We start from the raw sequence: 16,343 nt of genomic DNA on the forward strand, positions 1-16,343 counted from the left end.
GGAAAGGGAAGAAAAGAAGAGGCATGGTTGGGGGCGGTGGTGTGGGGATTACTTAAAGTGGGAGAATTCAATGTTCATGCCATTAGGCTGCAAGGTTCCAAGATGGAAAATGAGGTCCTGTTCCTCCAGTTTGCACTTGGATTCTCCTGGCAGTGGAGGAGGCTGAGGACTGACATATTTGTGATAGTGTGGGAGGGGGAGTTGAAGTGACTGGCAACAGGGAGATGCAGATCGTGGTTACAGATGAGTGCAGGTGTTCTGCAAAACAGTCACTGAGTCTGCATTTGGTCTCACCAATGTCGAGGAGGCCACACTTGGAGCACTGAATGCAGTAGATGATATTAAGGGAGGTACAGGTGAATCTCTGTCTCACCTGAAAGGACTGTTTGGGTCCCTGGATGGAGGTGATGGAGGTGGTATAGGGACAGGTGTTGCACCTATGGCGGGGGCAGTGGAAAGTTCGCGGGGTGGGCACAGGATGGGTCGGGGGTGGGAGGAGTGAATTAGGGAGTCGCAGAGAGAGTGGTCCCTGCAAAAGGCAGAAAGTGGTGGGGAGGGGAAGCTATGTTTGGTGGTGGGGTCCAACTGGTAATGGGGAGACATGCAAGCACAAACTGGAGGAACAGCATCTCATTTTCCGTCTTGGAACCTTGCTGCCTAATGGTATGAACATTGAATTCTCCCGCTTTAAGTAATCTGCACACCAGCAACCCCGCCCCCCCCCCCACCCATCCCCAAGCCCCAAGCAAGCATGCCTTTTCTTTTTTTCCCCTTTCCTAGCCTATCTCTCTTTCTCCCCCCCCCCCCATACTTTTTTCCTCCTTACCTTTGACCCATCCCCTGGTGGATCTTCTCTCCCTTCCTCCCCCACACCTGCCTATCACTATCTTTTTCCTGCATCTACCTATCACCACCTTGTGCCCACCCCACCTCCCCTCTTTTGTCTACCTGTCACCGCTCTGCTTTTCCCTCCTATGTTTTGGGCTTCCCCTTTTCCTATCTTTGATCCTGAAGGAGGTTCCTGACCAAAAACATTGACTGCCTGCTTTTGTCCACAGATGCTGCCTGGCCTGCTGAGTTCCTCCAGCAGCATAGTGTTTTTCATCTAGATTCCAGCATCTGCAGTCCTTTGTTTCTCTGGCTGCCATGTTGCCCACTTTACAACAGCGACTATGCTTCAAGATATGTTGAAGCACTTCGGAGCACCCTGAGAACTGAAAGATTCTTTACAATTGCTGTTCCATTGTTTCTTTCTTGATTCTTGGTTCTTTGATTCCATCTTCTTCCATAGGTCAGTGCATCAATAATGCAGTACTTCTTGCCTCCTAGCTAAATTGATGGGGCTACTTCCTTGTGGATTCAGAGCAGGAGGTAGAATTGGACTTCTTGTGATTGGGAGACCAAGACGATGGAAGCTGTGGAGGGAAGATCTTCAGAGGAAATTAGGCCTTTGAATGCCAATATGCTGATATTTGACGATAGGGTCAAGGTGTAGAGGAAGGTATGATATGTGAGGGAGTACAATTGCTCTCCAGTTCAGTAAGTGCTGAATATGAGCACCAACAAGAAACAAACACTGGATTGCAGATCAGAAACAGGAACCCAAGCTGATTGGTTCTCGGTTGATGCCCTAGTGTCATCTTGGCCAACAGATCAGATTGGTGACTGAATCTGGCACCCTCCCAAGAACAGAAGAAGATTTTGAGTTTGTGGACTCATCCCTCTAAAGAACTACATCGATTTCTGGTCAATTGAAAATGTTGAAACTAAGATCGTTAGATTTTTTTCTTGGGGAATGGCATGAAGAGTACACATCAATGGTTGAAATTGAGTTAAGATGCAAACCAGCTCTGATCTAAAGGAATGGTGGAACTGGCTGAAGGATTTGAATGTCATGCTCCTGTTACTGTTTACAGGCATAGGGTGCATTTTGCTAGTTCAGGCCTCGGGGAAACCTGTTAAACTTCTGTAAAACTAGATTTAACCCTTTGGCACCATGAACTGATTGCTGGTATAGATGGCATTAGGCTGATGTCTTTACTGTTCCAAGTGGGTCACTTGGATTACCATAGATGCCTGGACAATTATTTGGTGGGAAACCTAAATACAGAAAAGCTGACTTGCCTGACACGACATTGAACATTTGTAGCAAGTCAATAGAAACCCTTAGTGTTCAGTTCTGGTCACCTCATTATAGGAAGGATGTGGAAGCTTTAGAGAGGGTGCAGAGGAGATTTACCAGGAAGCTGCCTGGATTGGAGAGCACATCTTATGAAGATAGGTTGAGTGAGTTAGGGCTTTTCTCTTTGTAGAGAAGGAGGATGAGAGGTGACTTAATAGAAGTGTACAAGATGATAAGAGGCATAGATCAAGTGGGCAGTCAGACTTTTTCCCAGGGCGCAAATGGCTAACATGAGGGGGCATAATTTTAAGGCAATTGGAGGAAGATATAAAGGGATGTCAGAGGTAAGTTTTTTACACAGAGAGTGGTGGGTGCATGGAATGCATGCCGGCAGAGGTTGTGGGGGCAGATATATTAGGGACATTTAAGAGACTCTTAGATAGCCACATGAATGATAGAGAAATGGAGGGCTATATGGGAGGGAAGGGTTAGATAGATGTTAAAGCAGGATAAAATGTCAGCAGAACATTGTGGACCGAAGGGGGTGTACTGTGCTGTAATGTTCTATGTTCTAATTGTTTCTAACATTCAGGCAACTGACCAGAAGATGGGTGTCTGGCTGGATAAATTCCTGGAGGCTTCAAAGTGATTCCAGGAAAATGAAAAGCTTTGGATAGGCAGATGCTGCTGTGCAACACACTGAGCTGAAGTGCTACTCAGCCAGAAAGCAAAGTTATTTTAATTTGAAGTAAAAAAAAATGCAGATACTGGAACTCTAAAATAAAAACATGAAACAATGGAAACACTCAGGCAGCATCTGTGGAAGGAGAAACATCACTAGTGTGTAAGGTGAAAGACTTCCATTTGAATTGGAAAGTAAGAAAACAAGTTAGTTTTAAATTATAGAGAGGGTAGGGGAGGGCAAGATAGGAGAAAGGTAATATGTAGAGTGAGGCCAGGATTGCTGTGGTGATACACTGTTTATGAAGTTGTCTGGTTGATAGATTAATGAGGGAAGTTAGAGAGAGGGAATGAGAAAACAAACGGTGGGACATGCAAAGGCTGTGAAATGGAGGTTAGTACTGCTGCAGAAAACTAAAACCAATAGGAGAATTTTGGAAATGCCCAGTAGAACAGAAAGTGTCTGCGGAGAAAGAAAGACTGAGTTAAGATTTCAGATGAAAACCCCCACTGCAGAACAGGCCAGTTCTGATGCAGAGAAAGTGAACTGGAAAACAAATAAAACAGCAGATGCTAGAATATGAAACAAAAACAGAAATGCTGGAAGAACTCAGCCAGAATTCAGAGATAGTGAGTTATCTGAAAACATTTCACCACTTTTATATGTCCCTTTGTTTGTTTTCTCTGTTTGGGCGACAATGCACTGATGTTCAGTGATGATCAAAAGTGCAATATAAATGTAAGTCCATTTTTTCTTCTTTCCTTTTTTCTTGCTTTTCTTCTTTCTTTTTTTCACACTGTTTTTGCAAAATGCAGAATGGCTTCTATCTTAATGGATGTAATGGGAAATTATGGACAAGGTAGTCATGTTTCATGCAAAATGCACTCCTTGTAAGCCCATCAGCCACTAGGAGCACCACATTGCAATGTGACTCCCTAATAAATGTGTAGTCTTCTGTAGTCTCTCTCACTTCCTTCAAAGTGTTTAAGGACAAGAGATATACTAACTGAATGGAGGTCAAAGTGTTCATTGTTCCTGTGCCAGCTGTTTGTAAAGGCTATGAAAATGGTCTAACCTCCCTGTAGTCCTTCAATTATTTTTTTCACTTTTTTGAATGTTATGACTGAATATGTTTCCACCACTTAGAAATGCAGTGGATTCTAATTTGCAGCAACTCATCCACTTAAAAATATACCTTCTCATTTCCCCATCTGGTTCTTTTGTTGGTTATCTTAAATCTATCTCATCTGGTCACTGACACACCCTCCATTTCAATTAATTTCCCTGTATACTTTGTCAAAACCTCATATAACTAAATATATCTTTGCTTAAACACTATCGGTCCAAGGAGGATAACCCCAGTTTCATGTCTCTCTATATAATTCAGGTCCTTCATTCTTGGCACTATTCTAGTTCATATTTTTGCACATGTACATCGTTCAACCAGGGAAGTGCTTGGGGTCTTAAGAATTTTCCCTGTTGTCCTTTTCGTCAATGCCTTGCACGTCGTGCGCACATCCTATTACGGGAGGTGAAAGCTAAGGAAGTCTTTCTCAGACTATCATTAATAAGGACAGAGGAATAAATGAATGTACCTTCATGAATGATGAATGCTCATCACCGTTACTCCCAGCACAAGGTGAAGTGGAGTGCTTTAACTAGGCTTGGAGTACATCAATCATCAATTAATGCACACCTACAAGATTATTAAGGCTATTATTTAACACCTTAGAGCATCAAATTAAAATTTATGAAGAAATAAGTTATGTTTATGATGATGCTTAATATGTATATTAATGCATATCCCTTCTGCTAATATCAAAGAGGTCATCCTTTGTACTAAAATTTTTAATGGAATAGGTTGTTTTGTAAAGCTACTCCTTTTTGCCCTGTAACTGACCCACTTACACTCGATTGCTTTAAAACAAACTGTGCATGAATTCTGTGGTCATGCAAGAAAAGGGTTTGAGAATAGAATCCTTTCCTGGCTATAGGTCAAGTATACCACAGTTACCTGCACAATAAAGTCACTCCCCATCTTGTATTGTGCCCCAGTGATATGAACAATTGAAGCACCAGGTTCAAGAAAAGCTACTTCCCTTCAACCATTCGGTTCTTGAACCAACTGGCACAACCCTAATCACTGCAACACCATGACTACTTTGATTACAATGAAATGGATTTTATTCTATTTGTGTCCTTTCTTGTAAAAATTGTGTCTAATTTTTGTGAAATGTGAAACAAAATTGAGTTTTTATCATTTTAATATATTAGTTATAAGAAAAAGATGACAAAATGGAGTGAAAAGTCTGATTCACTTATAGTCAGCATGCATCTATTTAGATATTAAGAAGTCAGTTCCCTTTCCAATTGACTGAGAGAGAGTGCAGAGTGGTGAGAGTGTGGGAGTAGAGTGTTTAGAAACTAAGGAGTTCTGATGAAACCTGAGCAATACATCAATGGGGAAAAGGTTCCCCACTGGACCAATGTAACAAAGTTCATCTTCAAACCAGTTAGCTTTTTGCAATCTCATTACCAATTTCTGCTGAATTGGGAGCAGTTTTATTTTGTGAACTCAAGTTTAGGAGAGATGTTAATATTAAGCAAAATCACTCTACACTGGAAATGTTCCTTTGTGAACTTGTATTTGAGGTAAACAAAATAGAGGGCTATGTGTAATTTAATGGGCTCTTATATGTCATGGTTTAAAATCATCACTATGCAGATTTCACACTTAAGTTAGTGGACAGATTCTGCTCCTGTGTGGATTTACATGAATAAATTCAAATTTATAACAATAAATTTATAACTAACTTAAATAGAAATTAAAGTGGCCTTTGAGCAATTTGACAAAACAGAGGAGATGTGGATCTAATTGGTTTTGCATTGTTTGACTAGCTTCTTCTGATTTCTTATTTGAAGTCTAGGTTATGAACTTTGTGGAGATAACTCCTCTTTCAACCTGTTTTCATTTGTAAATGTTGATGCTGATGCTAGAGATTCTTCCTGTTTTGTATTTCACTTACTCCTCACTGTAGTGCTCAGTGATATATCTACATTCTTCATTGTCTGATATATCCCACAATTTACACTGTAACACCTGATGTTATATCCATACTCCTCATTTTATAATATACCCGTTATTTACAATAAAAGTAATATATCACACCTTTCACAATGATCCTCTCTGCTATAATTCGCATCCTTCTCTATAACACAGTGAACCCAATAACCTGCAGTGTGACACTCAGATATACTCATTGCTACTCACTAGGACATCCTGTTATAATACACAAACCATCCTATTTCACTCCACAGATGCTGTTTAACACTGTATTTCCAGTATTTTCTGTTGTTATTTCAGATTTCCAATCGCTGCATACTTTTGCTTTTCCATACAAGGATATTCTAATATCGCTGAGTTTCCTTAATACTACAGTCTGATAGACCACATACTGTAATACTGATGTACCCTGTATACCTCATTTCAGCTTTCATAAACCAAACACTTCACTATAACACTATGATACACTCCCCACACCTCACTGTGACACTATAGTATACTCCAAACTCTCACTATAACCTTATACACCCCACAACCCTCATTGTAACACTGATATATCCCAGAGCCCTCAGCGTTATACTCATTTACCCCACCCTCAGAAAACTGCCTGATGAAACCCACGCCATTCAAAGGTGCTCTACTATACCTATTCCCCACTGTAGCTCAAATATGCCCCACACCCTTCATTTAAAACAGATAAACCCTGCACTCCTCACTTTAGTATTGATATACCCTTAATGCCTCATTGTAACCCTGATGTACTCCACTTCCCTCACTGTAGCATGTGTGTGTGTATATATATATATTTAGAACCCTTAATTGTAACAAGGATGTACCCCACACATCTCAATGTAACATGATACCCCCCCCATAGTCCTCCATGTAAAATTGGATAGCCCTAATATCAATCATTATAAACTGACATAGCTCTCATTTCTCACTGTAACTAGTACATCCCACACCACTCACTGAAATATTGTCCAAAAACCCTATTCATTTCCTGTTTGCACCCAGGGAAGGGAAGATGCACAATAACTCCCCTTCCTAGCTGAAGCTGGATTCCAGTCAAGTTCATCCTTGATTCAAATGAAAAATTCTCAAGTGATGCACAATGCACTGCCCCCACCCCACCACATCCAGTAAATCCTTCTTAATGTTTGACCCTTTGGCCCAATCAATCTGTCAATCTGATGGTGTCAGAGTACTCTAATGTAGCTCACAGTGACATACCGGTAGTTTAGCAGAATAGGTGCGCCTCATTAAACAATATTTAGAGCATGGCATTCTCATTATAAGCATTGTGGTAAAAGGCAATGTTTCCAGCTGCCTTGTCTGGTGCTACTTCACTGCATGTAGAGCAGTGATTTATTTTACACATACAACTGGACAGATCCCATTTTGTAGGGTAATAAAGAAGTCTAGTGCTGATGGGGATGAGCACAACTGATGTGCCCCATGTTCAGCAATAATAGAAGCTGATCCCATTTTTGTTGGTGTTTCTTGATATAATAAATAGTCTGAGAACCATTGTGTAAATGCCATCAATATTGCAATTTCCGATTAATTTTCTGCTTTATTGACTCCTGAAATACAAACAGATATCCTTTGCGTGCTTTCCTTTTTTTATTAATTAGCTTTCTGTAATGCCTGCTAGTCTCCAGATTAACACAGCATTTTGTAACTGGAGTGGCATTTAACTCATCAGTTCTGTCAGGGAGGGGATCTGGTGTTCTAATGATATATTTGCTTCTTCTTTATCAGATAAATATATCCTCCCCACCTCACCACATCTCAGTTGGGGAGAAAGTAAGCTCTCTGTGGTGTGGTAAAATAGGAAGGACCTGAAAGTTTGAGATTTAATTTGTGCTGTGCTAGCTGCTTTCAATCTGGGGATATTCATTTTTGTTTGAAGTATCCTGGACATATTGCCCATCACATGTCACCCTAATAAGGTGGCTGTTGACCTTCCTGAATGCAGAACGAAAGAATTTCCAATTATATACAACCTTTCACAACCTAAGGACTGCACAAAGCAGATTACAGTTGATGAATTTTGTAATTGTAATCACTGTCATAAAGTAGGGAAAATGGCACTCGATTTGTGAACCAGAAATTCTCATAAACTGTTCTGATGGCATTAGGAATGGTGCAGCAGGTAGAACTGCTGCTTCACAGCTCCAGCAACATGAGTTCAATTCTAACCTCTTGTGTGGAGATTACACATCCTCCTTGTGGTGCTCTGGTTTCCTCCTACATCCCAAAGACTTGCAGGTTGGTAGGTTAACTTTCCACTATAAATTGCCCTTAGTGTGTAGGTGAGTGGTGGAATCTGAGACGTGTTGATGGGAATGGGAGTTAATAAAATGGGATTAGTGTAAAGGGGTATGACAGTGATTACAATTACAAAATTCATCAACTGTAATCTGCTTTGTGCAATCCTTAGGTTGTGAAAGGTTGTATATAATTGGAAATTCTTTCGTTCTGCATTCAGGAAGGTCGACAGCCACCTTCTTAGGGTGACATGTGATGGGCAATATGTCCAGGATACTTCAAACAAAAATGAATATCCCCAGATTGAAAGCAGCTAGATGGGCTGAAGAGCCTGTTTCTGTGCTGCATGACTCTATTTTTTCATTTACTGATAAATATTGATCAGCCTGCAAAATAGCATTGGTTTTACATTTCATCCAAAGTATGATACCTCTGATGATCTTTCAATACTACCTGCATCACCCTAGATTATAGCAGAGTATGAGAGGTTGGACAAGGGTGCCACAAGTATTTCGCAGCTGAGGAAATTGCTGAGCCATTTCAGAATCAGCTGCATAGTGTGAGTGTAGAGTCATGTAGATTGGGTCAGGTCTGGTAAGAAAGGCAAATTCCTTTCCCTGAGGTGAATTAGTGAAACAACAATCCAACAGCTGTCACAATTTTCCATTTTGATGCCAGCCCACAAATCACCAGATGTATTGAATTCAGTTTCATCGCCAGTAATGATGGACATGAATTCTTGACCCTAAGCTTAACTACTGCACTGCCCATTCAGTATGACCAGCCTCTGGGCTCGGGATGGGATAAACAATTAGGCACGTAACCTAGCAACTGGAAATCCATATTGTGTAAATCTGAAGACAAGTGCAATGCCCCACACAGTCAAATATCCCATCAAAACACACAATACTGCTTCACACATAGAAGATGCTGAGATTACAAGATTACACACAAGAACACAACACAAGAAAAAAGGAGCAAAAGTAGTCATCTGAACCCTCAAGCCTGTCTTCACCAGGCCTCAATTCCTTCTGTACGCCAGATTTCCAGAGGCCTCCTGATTGGGAGCAAAGTCTGTGAAATTATGAAGTAGTAAGAGCCGGTGACCTAGAAATGCTAGTGCACAGGACAGATGTTACATGGGATGTTGATGGCCAATTTGATAACAGAAATTTTACCATCTGGGACCGAGACCAATTTCATAGGGTTGGGGGTGGAGGGAGGGTTAGCTGCCGGACGGCCATGGTCATAAAATCATTATTGCACAGATGGAGGCCATTTGACTTATTGATATAATATCAGCTCTCTGAAGTGGAATCTAGACAGTCCCATTCCCCACTCTAGCCCTGCAAGTTTACGTACCTCAATGCCTATCCAATTTTCTGTTGAAATAGTTGGTAACCTCTTCTTCAACTTCCCTGCTAGATCACAAATTGCATCTCATTACCACTAACTGCATTAAAAAAATCTTCCTCATTTCCATCCCAAATTACTCTTGCTCAGGATATTAAAACTGTGACCCCCCCCCCCCCAAGTCTTGTAACATCAGCTAATAGGTTGAGCTTTTCTTTGTCTACCTATCCAAACCTATCTAAATCTTGTACTGTTCTACCAAATCTCCACTCAAACTCCCTTGCTTCAAGGAGAACAACTCCAACTTCACCAAATTATCCTTGTAGCCAAAATCCCTTATTTCTGAAAACATTCAGCTAAATCTCTGTTGCACTCTTTCAAGAATCTTCATATTTGTCCTAAAGTGGAGTGACCAGAACTAGGTGTAGTTATTTAGTTGTGGCCTAATGAGAGTTTAGTATCAGTTCAGCATAACTTCTCTTCTTTAGTATTCACAATTGTTTCTGATGAAGCACAAGATCCAATATTTTTTCCTAACTGCTCTCTCAATATGTTCTGCTACCTTTATAAATCTTTGCACATAAACCCCAAGGTCCTCTGTTCCTGCACACACTTCAGAATTTGTGCCATTAATTCTATATTGCATTCCCTCATCTCTTCTGCCAAAATGCATCACCTCACACTTTTCTGTATTAAATTCCATCTGTCACAAGTCCTCCAACTCTGCTAACCTATTGCTCTTGATTGGTATCATTCTCAATGTTCACTGCTTTGGTATAATTGGCAAATTTTGAAATTTTACCCTGTATCCCAATATCCAAATCATTTGTATCCATCAAATAAAACAACACTATCTTGGAGAACACCACTGTCTATCACATTCCAGTCTGGTAACCAACCATTTACTGCTACCCACTGTTTATTGTAAAGCCAGTTTGTTATCCAAGTTGACACCAGGAACCTTAATTTTGTTAATCAGCATTTTCTGTGATTCCTTTTCTAATGCTTTATTAAAGTGCATGCAGACAACATCCACTACATTTCCTTCATCAGCCTTCTCTGTTTCTTCATAAAAATTTAAATTTAGTTATAATCATCCTTTTGTAGATCTGTACTGGTTTTGTTAATTAACTCAAACCCCTCAAGTACCTGCTGAGTTTTTCTCTGATTCTTGTTACTGGAATCTTTCCCACCCCCTTTGTTAAGATAATTGACCCATAGTTACTAGGAATGTCCTTACACCCTTTCCTAAACAAAGTTGCCACATTTGCCACTATCCAATCCTGTGGGGCCTCCCCTATATCAAGGATCGACTGAAGGATTATGGCAAGCCCTTCCACTGTCTCCAGTTCCAATTCCTGAGATGTAAGTCATCCAGACCAGGAGACATAGAACATAGAACATTACAGCACAGTACAGGCCCTTCAGCCCACGATATCGTGCCAACATTTTATCCTGCTCTAATATGTATCCAACCCTTCCCTCACACATAGCCCTCCATTTCTCTATCATTCATGTGGCTATCTCTCTTAAATGATCCAAATGTATCTGCCCCCACAACCTCTGCTGGCAATGCATTCCATGCACCCTCCGCTCTGTGTAAAAAACTTACCTCTGACATTCCCCTTATATCTTCCTCCAATCACCTTAAAATTATGCCCCCTCATGTTAGCCATTTTCACCCTGGGAAAAAGTCTCTGACTGTCCATTTGATTTATGTCTCTTATCATCTTGTACACCTCTATCAAGTCACCTCTCATCCTCCTCTCCAAAGAGAAAAGCCCTAGCTCACTCAACCTATCCTCATAAGACATGCTCTCCAATCCAGGCAGCATCCTGGTAAATCTCCTCTACACCCTCTTTAAAGCTTCCACATCCTTCCTATAATGAGGCGACTAGAACTGAACCCAATACTCCAAGTGTGGTCTAACCAGAGTTCTATAGAGCAGTAACATTACCTTGTGGCTCTTGAACTCAATACCCCAACTAATGAAGGCCAACACACCATACGCCTTCTTAACAACCCTATCGACTCGTGTGGCAACCTTGAGGGATCTATGGATATGGACCCCAAGATCCCTCTGTTCCTCCACACTGCTAAGAGTCCTGCCATTAACCTTGTATTCTGCCCTCGAATTCGATCTCCCGAAGTGTATCACTTCACACTTAGCCGGGTTGAACTCCATCTGCCACTTCTCAGCCCAGCTCTGCATTCTATCAATATCCTGTTGTAATCTACAGCAATCTTCTACACTATCCACTACACCACCACCCTTTGTATCATCAGCATAATTACTAATCCACCCTTCCACATACAAGTCATTTATAAAAATCACCAAGAGCAGGGGTCCCAGAAGAGATCCCTGCGGAACACCACTGGTCATCGATCTCCAGGCAGAATATGCTGCACACACCAGCACCCTCTGTCTTCTATGAGCGAGCCAATTCTGAATCCACACAGCCAAGTTTCCCTGGATCCCATGTATTCTGACTTTCTGAATGAGCCTTCCAGGAGGAACCTTATCAAACGCTTTACTTAAATCCATGTACACCACATCCACTGCTCTACTGCACATCCAATGTGCTTTGTCACATCCTCAAAGAATTCAATCAGGCTCGTGAGGCACGACCTGCCCCTCACAAAGCCATGCTGACTGTCCCTAATCAGCCTATGCTTCTCCAAAAATCCTGTCTCTAAGAATCTTCTCCAGTAATATGCCTACCACTAAAGTAAGATTCACTGGTCTGTAATTCCCAGGGTTATCCCTACTCCCTTTATTAAACAAAGGAACAACATTTGCCACCCTCCAATCATCTGGAACTACTCCTGTGGCCAGTGAGGACGCAAAGGTCATCGCCAAAGGCACAGCAATCTCTTCCCTCACTTCCTGTAATAACCTTGGATATATCCTGTCTGGCCCCGGTGACTTATCTATCTTAATGTTTTTTGAAAGTTCCAGCACATCCTCTTTCCTCACATCAACATGCCCTAGCATATCAGCATGTCGTACATCATCCTCACAATCATCAAGGTCTCTCTCACTGGTGAATACTGAAGCAAAATATTCATTAAGGACCTCCCCTACCTCTTCCAACTCCAGGCACATGTTTCCTCTTTTATCCCTGATCGGTCCTACCCTCACTCTAGTCATCCTCCTATTCTTCACGTACGTGTAGAACGCCTTGGGATTTTCTTTGATCCCACTCGCCAAGGACTTCTCATGCCCCCTTCTAACTCTCCTAAGTCCATTCTTAAGCTCCCTCCTGACTCTCCAGAGCCATGTCTGATCCATGCTTTCTAAACCTCAGGTAAGCTTTGTTCTTCCTCTTGACAAGATATTCCACGTCTCTTGTCAACCACAGTTCCTTCACTTTACCATCCTTGTCCTGCCTCAATGGGACAAACCTATCCAGAACCCCATGCAAGTACTCCCTGAACAACCTCCACATTTCTGCTGTGCACTTCCCCAAGAACATCTGTTCTCAATTTATGCTCCCAAGTTCCTGCCTAATAGCATCATAATTTCCCCCTTCCCCCGGTTAAATACTTTCCCATATCATCTGCTCCAAGGCTATGGTAAAGGTCAAGGAGTTATGGTCACTATCTTGAAAATGCTGTCCCACCGAGAGATCTGAAACCTGATCAGGCTCATTGGTTAGTACCAGATCCAGAATGGCCTCTCCTCTAGTCAGCCTGTCCACATACTGTGTCAGGAATTCTTCCTGGACATACCTAACAAACTCTGCCTCATCTATCCCCTTTACACTAAGGAGGTGCCAATTAATATTAGGGAAGTTGAAATCACCCATGACAACAACCCTGTTATTTTTGCACCTCTCCAAAATCTGCCTCCCGATCTGCTCCTCAGTGTCTCTGCTGCTAATGGGGGGAGGGGGTCTGTAGAATACTCCCAATAGAGTGATCGCTCCCTTCCTGTTTCTGACTTCCACCCACACTGACTCAGTGGACGATTCCTCCAGGACATCCTCCCTTTCCACAACTGTGACACTGTCCCTGATCAGCAAAGCCACTCCCCCATGTCTTTTACCTTTGTCCCTGCCCCTTTTGAAACATGTAAACATATCCACTAAGCAGAGCCAGCTTGTTTAGCACATCCCGCCAGACACTGATCAGTGTCTTAGGTGGTTCACCAATAATGGTAATTGGTGGGAGAAATGATTGTAGGACTTGGAGTTAAGACTTGTACGAAGTCTGCAAGGTCAGTGAAGGACTGGCGATCAGCATGGAGGAACACTCTATGAATCGTGGCCTAGGTCCAGGAACAGCGATCAGGTAAGTAGCCATTAGTGGGGTTGGGGCCCTCTGGACATTCCTGGTTCAGGGATCTGGAAAAATGTTGGTCAAAAGGGAAGAAAGAGTTGGAAAAGGGGCATCATGGTTGGTGAGTCACAGGATCAGGAACATCAGGTGTTAAATAGATTAGAGGATTATTGGGGGTGGGGTTTGGGGGCCTGCATTTTAGGAGGGCAGGAGCAAAACTAGTGAGTTGGCGGGATCTTGGTTCTGTGTTGGGTGGCTTGGATGGGAAGTCATAAGGAGTAAAGTTAAATAGGGGGCATAATTCACTAAAGTGATAATTCAGCACTGCATTAATAAAACATGGTGATCCTGGGAATTAACAACAATGGTCGTTCCCAAAAAAAACTTAGTCTATTTCCCAGGAGGCTCCAAAAGGAGCATTTCACAGAAAATGGAGCCATCCCATCAGAAATTGTGTCAGTTGTACAAGGGTGAGAAGAAACCAAGTCTGGAACCATATGATTTTGGGTCATTTGGCCCAACTAGTCCTTTTAATTTCCATCCTAGTTAAAAACCTCAATCACATTCACCCCTTTGATTCCCACAATTCCTTCAACCTCCTTTCTATCATCTAACCATCTAATCTCAAACGTTGATATAGTTTCTATCTCAACCAATAGCCATGGAATGAATTTTATTGCCTGACAACTCTCTCTGGATGGATTTTTCATGCATTCTTGTTTTAAATCTCACATAATTAATGTTCTTTACAAGACTCCTTTCTTGGAAACTACCTTCTTCTTTCTAACCTGTTTTCATTTCCTCACAGCAGGCAGAATCCTCTTGAATCTGTGCTGTACCCTCTCTAAAACTTCAATATTCTTTCTATAGTGTGGAACCCTAAACTGCAAACAGTGCTTCAACTGCAAGTCTTATTAAAGCTTGATCTAGATTTATCATCATCTTTTACCTTTGATATTCTGTACCTCCTGAGATAAAACCAAGCTTTCCTTTAGTTATTCTGCAGGTTTATCAAGCTGAGATGCTGCTTTTGATATCCTGTTAAACTGCCTTTTCCAACCCTCTGCTCTCCCACAGCATGGTGCAAAAATGTATTATCTCACATTTGTTGACATTGAATTCTATCAGCCACATTTAAGTCCACTGCCTGTCTTATCAATATCACTTTACTGTTTCTTTTGGTCTTATTGAACCATTGGGATGAGGTGTGATGATGGGACTGGCAGGAGGGAAGTGCAGTATTTAATCACTAGCTGTGTGGGAAAATGGTGTCCTTTATTTCAATCTGCGTGAAGAAGGATGTCCTGTATTTTCTCACTACCTGTCATTTTGCGAGTTAATGTGACACCGCCCCCATCCAACCAGAAAAGGGGCCGACGATTGTAAAATCTATTTTAACTTTTCCTGTGACCTGCTATTTTCCATCATCAGGATTTATTGCACTATCAAACCTGCAGAATCCATCTCTCAAAATCCTACATGGGAACAAAATTCCATTAACTGTACAAAAAGAGATTGAACGTGGGAATCCTTGAACACAGGAGTGATATTATTCAGATCATCATGTTTCTGTGAAAGAGTTACATGGGAATGATACCCACTTGAAAGGACTTTTGCTGGAGGCTATGCCTGATATCTCAGCTGTCCAGCAAGTCAATTAATTAAGGTGCCCCATGATGCCTTCTGTACTGTATTTAAAAATACATTTATTTCATTAACATATTTCTGTTATTATCTATGTTCTGATCCCTCCACAGTACTTTGTTCCTGAATGAGTTTGGTGAAGAAAAGAGAGAGAACGAAAGAGCAAATGAGAGAGTACTGTGAATTTATAGCATTGATATAGTTCAGCTGGAGTAAGAGACCTATGTATAAAACTAAATCCCAGTTTAGGAATTTATTGATGTATAGAAATTGCAGTGTTTTCAGGTAAAGGATTTCCAAAGTGTAATTCTCTGGGGAGGGGTGGGCAGGAGTAGAAAAAGAAAACTGAAGATGGCAATAAATGTTACTCTTACTGTGTACTTCCAGAGTCACATGCAAAAGTATCAACATGACTACATTGAATCAAACTGTATATCAAAGTCTGTGTTGAATTTACTTACCACCCTGTCCTCTCACTCCTGCCCCCCCCCCCCCCCCCCCACCGCCCCACAACAAGTGTCTGATATCAGTAGCACAATACCTCTGGTCTTCAGTGGCAACTTTCCACTCTGACCATGTTGAGGATACCTAGGTGAGGAAAGGGTCAAGCATCCCAACATTTGTTATCTAGTGCCTCATTATACAGTGCTTTTATTATTGTAAATCCTCACAAAATGCTTCATAGAAGTGTAAATAAGTTAAAATTTGATACTAAACCCCATAAAGACTTGATAATTTGCTTTTTCATTCATTTTTGGCATCTGTGTGTTGCTGTCAAGGTCATCATTTAATTGCCCTGAGAAGGTGGTGGTGAGCTTCTGGTGAAGATGTGGAGTTCCAGGATTTTGGTCCAGTGAAGATGTAGGAATAGTGAAATATTTCGAAGTCAGTGGAGTGTAGCCTGCAGATGGTAGTGTTCCCTTGC

At 41.5% G+C, this 16,343-nt stretch overlaps 1 protein-coding gene across 8 annotated transcripts in view; it reads left to right on the plus strand.

Moving 5' to 3' along the window:
• Window positions 1–16,343, plus strand: part of camta1a (calmodulin binding transcription activator 1a) — a 936,513-nt gene that overhangs the window by 592,450 nt on the left and 327,720 nt on the right. The window lies entirely within an intron of this gene.

The sequence above is a fragment of the Pristis pectinata genome, chromosome 26 (assembly GCF_009764475.1).
Source record: "Pristis pectinata isolate sPriPec2 chromosome 26, sPriPec2.1.pri, whole genome shotgun sequence".
Lineage (NCBI taxonomy): Eukaryota > Metazoa > Chordata > Chondrichthyes > Rhinopristiformes > Pristidae > Pristis > Pristis pectinata.